Source organism: Hibiscus syriacus, unplaced genomic scaffold, assembly GCF_006381635.1.
Source record: "Hibiscus syriacus cultivar Baekdansim isolate YM2019G1 unplaced genomic scaffold, ASM638163v2 tig00005974_pilon, whole genome shotgun sequence".
NCBI lineage: Eukaryota > Viridiplantae > Streptophyta > Magnoliopsida > Malvales > Malvaceae > Hibiscus > Hibiscus syriacus.
The window spans coordinates 4,097,962-4,104,403 of record NW_024062076.1 but is presented as its reverse complement, the minus strand read 5'-3'; the positions used below and the strand labels follow the sequence as shown (position 1 = coordinate 4,104,403).

Here is a 6,442-nt window from a genome sequence, read left to right as displayed (position 1 = left end):
TGATTTTTTGTAATTAATTTTTCAAAATTTTTAACTTCAAAGCATAAAATACTCAAAATAATATTATTTTATGTATTTAATATTAATATAATATTTATCATCATTTGAATAAAAATATTAATTATTAAAATATTTAAAATATATTTATTAATATTTTTAATCATATAATATTATTTTTAATATTTTAATAATATACTTAGTTATATTATAATAATATACAATACTATATTCTTATTTTAATAATATATTCTAAATTATTAAAAAAATATTGTTTATTAATATCTTAATAAATAATAGTATTGAATTATTAATAATGAATAATATTATGCATATATTTAATATCAGTATAATAGTCTAGTAATATTTTAATAAAACTACTTCGAATATTTATTAATAATTTTAAAATAATATAATATTCTTATTTTAATAAATGATAAATATAATATATAATATTTTTTAATATAATATATTAGTCTTAATATTTATAAAATTGTAGAAATAAAACTATAACAATAATATCGGCATACATAATATTGAATAAATTTTTCTAATATTTTTTTGGTAAAGAAATGGAGTCGACTATAGACCTCATTAAACCCCTCTAATCCTAGTCAGAGGAAAAGAGTATCAATGATAGTAATTACAGAAAGAAGCGCGAGATAACCTCGACAATGTCAAAACAAAACAGAAACAAGCTAAATGAAAATGCAATCATAAAAGACGAAACACAAGCTTGCACTAATTACACTAGTCAATCTCCAGGGATCTCATGCTCTCGATCAATTAAAGGAACATTTGTTTAATCATCATGCAACAAATCATAGACTTCTTGTGGAGGCTGAGCATACTAAACGAGATCAAATCTGTCCAACTGCGCCATCTTAGCAAGGCGATTCGCTAATGCATTACCATCACGTCGAACATGGGAGAAATTTACCTCCCACTGCTTCTTGATTAGCTCGTAAACAAAGGCCAGGAGAGTTGGACCACTCATCGAACTATTCACCCAATGTATGACATTCAAGCTATCCGATTCAACCATAATACGTCTAAAACCCGAATCCCAAGCTAAGAACATCCCTATATACATGCCCCAGAGTTCAGCTTTTAAAACTGAGCACACCTCAATAAATTTGGAGAATCCCATACGCCAGTGTCTGGTATGGTCGCGAAGCACACCTCCACAAGAAGTTCTACCATCGTCAAGATTCAAAGAACCATTTGTGTTTAGTTTAATCCATTCCACACAAGAAGGATTCCATCGGTTCGAACCTGGCCTTGATTTTATGCCACTGCTTCTATTTCCATCATCGTTGTTCAACGCTTGGTGCATAATTGCAAGAATGTGGTTGTTGCGTACTAGAAGTGAACAATGCGCATCTTCATTTTTAAAAACCATGACATACCGAGATCGCCATAAGTTCCATATAACGGCTCCGAATAAGAGGTCCAATTTTGTTGATTTTTTGTAAAATCCGATCTATTCGTGATGTTTGTCCCAATACAATCACGAAATTCCATGTTTAGGAAATCCGATAATGTACCTTCCTTAACATGAACTGTCCAGATGGAGCACAAAATCGCAAAACGTGATCGACATTTTTTGTTACATTTGCATATATTGGACAACGAGAATCCGTGGTGAAATGTTTGCGCGGCCTCTCATCATTGGACATGAGTTTCCCTTGACAAGCAAGCCACATGAAAAATCCTAATCTGTTGAATGCCACGATAATGGTGAATTTGTTTCCAAATTGGCTCTTATAAAACAGTCGACACTACAGTAAAATGGATTTATAGCGACATTTTTAGCGGTATTTTTAGAACAAACGCCGCTGTAGATTTGTACTTTAGTGGAATTTTAAAACGCCGCTATAGACTCGTACTTTAGTAAGATTTTTATAGAAGAGCTGCTATACACTCGTATTTTAGTGACGTTTTTATACAAAAACCGTTATAAAATCGTGTTTAGTGAAATTTATGTTTACAAACGCCGCTATAGAATTATATTTTAGTGGCAGTTTTATATAAACACCGCTAAAATACGAGTGTATAGCGGGAATTTGTGTTTACAAACGTCACAAGTTTACAATTTTTAAATCCCTAACCCCTCCAACCCTTTTTCATTTTTTCCATTTCACCTATTTTTTTTTCATTCCCACCTGAAGTTAAAACATAAACCCCTAAACGAAGCATCTCTTTCTAGAAATTGAAACCCAATGGATCCGTCGAAATTGAGGGAGCTCAAGAAGTTCATCCAGTTCTGCAGATCTAATCCTTCCGTTCTCAATGATTCTTCCCTCTCCTTCTTCCGCGACATCTCGAAAGGTATTTTCAATTTTCAATCTCTTTCTCTTTGTTTCAGTCATTAATAGCAAGAAATTTCCCTCACTGTTAGTCTTGGAGCAAATCTTCCATCTTCATCTGATAGCCATTGAGCCAGTGACGCCAAATCGGTAACTGTTCTAGCACTAATTAACTCCCGTATTTCTCTCGTTCCTATTTTCGAAACTAGAATTACTAATATAAATGAGGATTTAGGTCATTCAAAAACAATTCTGCAGCAAAGCCATGGATTTCAAAAAACGCATAAATGAAACCTTATCCAATACGTTTTCAACTTTTAAAAATTTCCATCTGGATTTCAAAGGGTTCGATTTCAATCTGGATTTGAGCTTCTGTTTTGGAAATAAAGGAAAGAAAGTTAAGCATGGTTGAAGTCTTGGGGAAGACGAATCTATTTACTCTCAACTCCCTTTGTGTGCCGAAAGAAAGATATCAGGTACTGTACTGAAAAAATGGGGGGAAAATCTACCGACTTTGGATGGTGTAGAACTCATGGAAGCTTATCCAATACGTTTTCAACTTTTAAAAATTTCCATCTGGATTTCAAAGGGTTCGATTTCAATCTGGATTTGGGCTTCTGTTTTTGGAAATAAAGTAAAGAAACTTAAGCATGGTTGAAGTCTTGGGGAAGACGAATCTGTTTACATCTTGTAACCATAGCCTGTAAAAGAATCAAAAAATTTCTAGGACAATTTCTGGGTTTTGTTTAAAAAATAATACTTTTCATTCCTTGAAGGTGAAATCTCAGGCTTTGGGGAGTGATTTTAATGGACAAAGAATGGTTTTTCTAGAGAAGAAAAGTGTGATTGATAGAAGGTTTCGTCAAGTTCCCCATTAAAGCACATGTTGGTTTAATTAGTTTTTTTTTTTGTCTTCTAATTTTTAGATCTCTTTTTTCTTTGGTGAAAAAGCTGTGGGTATCTTATCATATTCTATGTGTTCCAGATGCAAACTGGCCTTATTGGTAAAACCCAGAAATGGTGGGAGAAGGGAGTTCAACCTAATATGAAAGAAGTGACATCTGTACAAGATTTGGTAGACTCTCTTTTGAATGCTGGGGATTAACTTGTTATAGTAGATTTCTTCTCCCCTGGCTGTGGTGGCTGCAAGGCTCTTCATCCCAAGGTATAAGAATATGCATTTGAAAGCTTATATATATTGCTTTTCATAGTTGTGTATATTCATGTATTCGTACTGATACTAGTGGTTTTGGCAGATTTGTCAATTGGCAGAGATGAACCCATATGTGCAGTTCCTTCAAGTGAACTATGAGGAGCATAAATCCTTGTGTTATAGCCTTAATATACATGTTCTGCCATTCTTTCGGTTCTATAGAGGAACTCAGAGTCGTTTATGTAGCTTTAGATGCACCAATGCCACGATTAGTCTTGTTTGTATCCTTCTCTTTAGCTGCAATTTTTTTGTTCTGTTTGCGTAATTTGTGAGATTATTGGATAGATCAATTGCTCTGCTTATCGATTGCTCTGCGTTGAGATATAGTTGAAATAGGCATCCCTGAAAATGACGATTCAAAATAAGATAAGAGGTATTCATTTACTCTCAACTCCCTTTGTGTGCCGAAAGAAAGATATCAGGTAATGTACTGAAAAAAATGGGGGGAAAATCTACCGACTTTGGATGGTGCAGAACTCATGGAAGCTTTAAGAATTGCCCTTTGCAAGGACATTTGACAATCATCTTCAACCACTGGTTAAAATTTGCAGCATTTTTTTGTCTAATTTATTACAAGGACAGAAACATGTACTCAAAACTGACCCCAAGCTTCATCACCTACAAAGTGTCCAGGGCATATCCACTCAACTCTCGCCTGCTGGTTTTATTTGCTTGAAATAAAAAAACCCAATGCCACCTCTTGGGCTTCCCACACCTTCTCTATCTCTGGAATTAGATACTTCACTATGGTTGAGAATTGGAGCCTCAGATTATTGGGAAAATTTTAGGGGAAAATTGTCTGTAAACGTCTAGTTATGCTATTCAGTTTTGGCGCTTATCTTTCTTCAATTGCAATGCTTTTTGCTAGTTATCTAAACTTTGATGGGTTGAAGAACATAGGATTGATTGGTATTAGTGTTTGATCATTTCAGATTCCAAGTGTTTATATTTTCTTTCATTGGAGGTTTCAGGAATTTGTTAATGGGAGCCCCTAAGCAGAAATGGACAACGGAAGAAGAAGCTGCACTCAAGACAGGAGTTCTTAAGCATGGTACTGGAAAGGCGCAATATTCGTTCAGATCCTGAGTTTAGTTCTGTCTTGAGTTCACGCTCAAATGTGGATCTCAAGGTATGTAGCTAAGCCTCAAGCAGGATTCACTAAGTACAGTTGGAATGAGTGTTTTAATTTCCTGGTTTAGTGACCAGAGGTTGTTGTGTCCTAACACTGCCTTTAATAATAACTCCCAAGTTATTGAACTACTGCTCTCTGTTATTTTGATTGCCAGTGTTCTGTCATGCCTAGAGGTGAACTAATGTGTATAGTTATGTTATTTTTTTTCTATATGTGCACATATGCTTTTACACACTGTTAAGTTTTTTGTTTCCTTCCATGCAGCTTGAATTCTACAACACTCTTTGTGAAGTTAATTCCCCTTTGAAAAACCACATTCCTGCTGTATTGGCTAGTGGGATTCTGCACTTGGATAATGGATCTTACAAAATGGATTCTTGGGAAGGTAAAGAAGTTTTTGATGTGCTTGCAAAGTGCAATTTGATTCTTGGGTGTACATAGCGAGAAGTTGGGAAAGATTGCCATTGGATATTAGAGTTATAAGTGGGAACCGGGAAAATACACATGCAACTAGTTTGATTTTTTTTGTTTCTATTATATGTAAAACATATGTATACATTTGTTCGTATTTTTGTGATATTAATGTTTTCCACCCTTTTAGTTTCAGGTAACTTGTTTTTATTTAATATCTGCAATATATGCTTTGATTTGTAGAATTGATTATTAGTGTGGGTGTAAAAAATGTCTTTAATGGTGTTTTATGCAACTCATGCAGCTACTCCTAATAGTGTCATTTGCGGTGTTTTAAGATGAAAATGCCACTAATAATGGGCTTATTTGCGGCGTTTTTAACTACAAAACCACTAAATACATAGTCAATAACGGCGTTTGTAAAGAAAAACGTCGCTAACTACACAGTCAATAGCGACGCTACTAAATATATAGTCAATAACGTCGTTTGTATTTACAAACACCACTAAATACACAATCAATAGTAGCGTTTGTAAAGACAAACGCCACTCCGCTAAATACACAGTCAATAGCAGCGTTTGCAAAGACAAACGCCGGTAAATACACAATCAATAGTGGCGTTTGTCTTTACAAACGTCGCTATATGCCGCGACCTATTGTAGCAATTTTTTTTTAAAAAACGCCGCTAACAATTACGGCGCTCGTTATAATGGCACTTCTTGCAGCGTTTTTGCAAGCGCTGACAATGTTTTTAGCGTCACTTATAAATGCCACTATAGGGTTAAAAAACGCCGTTTAAAAACCTATTTTGTTTTAGTGCGAAGACCCAATTCAGATCGTACAAGCAGACTCGACAATAAATTTCTTGTTGGATAAAAGCGTTAATCCGAGAATAATACAGAATAATATAAGGTCACTTTTTACTATTCAAACTTAAATGGATATTATTTTAATTTGAAATATGCAAAAGGATATAATTATCTTTAATATTCAAAGTTAAATAGATAAAAATACATTTTAATTTGACATATTCAAAGAATAATTATCCTACTAATATTCAAATTAAAATTATATTTTAATTTGTAATATTCAAAAGGGACATGAATTTAATTTAATTATTAAATCTATAAATGAAATTCACTCCTTTTCAAACAATCCCCCACATGAATGCAATTGATGATTTTATATAATCATTTTGACTTGGTGTGTTGATACCCTCTACGTTCGATAGTTGTATAGAATAGGTAGGTGTCCTCCTTTGAACCTTTCCTTGTGACAGTATATTTATTTTATTGGCTAACCAGTAGATGTGATGTTCTTGAACTATTCTGTCGTTTGTGTAAATAATGACATACTTCACACAATTATCTCTCTAATAAA

General features: G+C 33.8%; 1 pseudogene; it reads left to right on the top strand.

Annotated features, from left to right (window-relative positions):
• Positions 1-2,956: 2,956 nt before the first annotated feature.
• LOC120200445 lies at positions 2,957-5,237 on the top strand (annotated as a pseudogene).
• Positions 5,238-6,442: the final 1,205 nt, after the last annotated feature.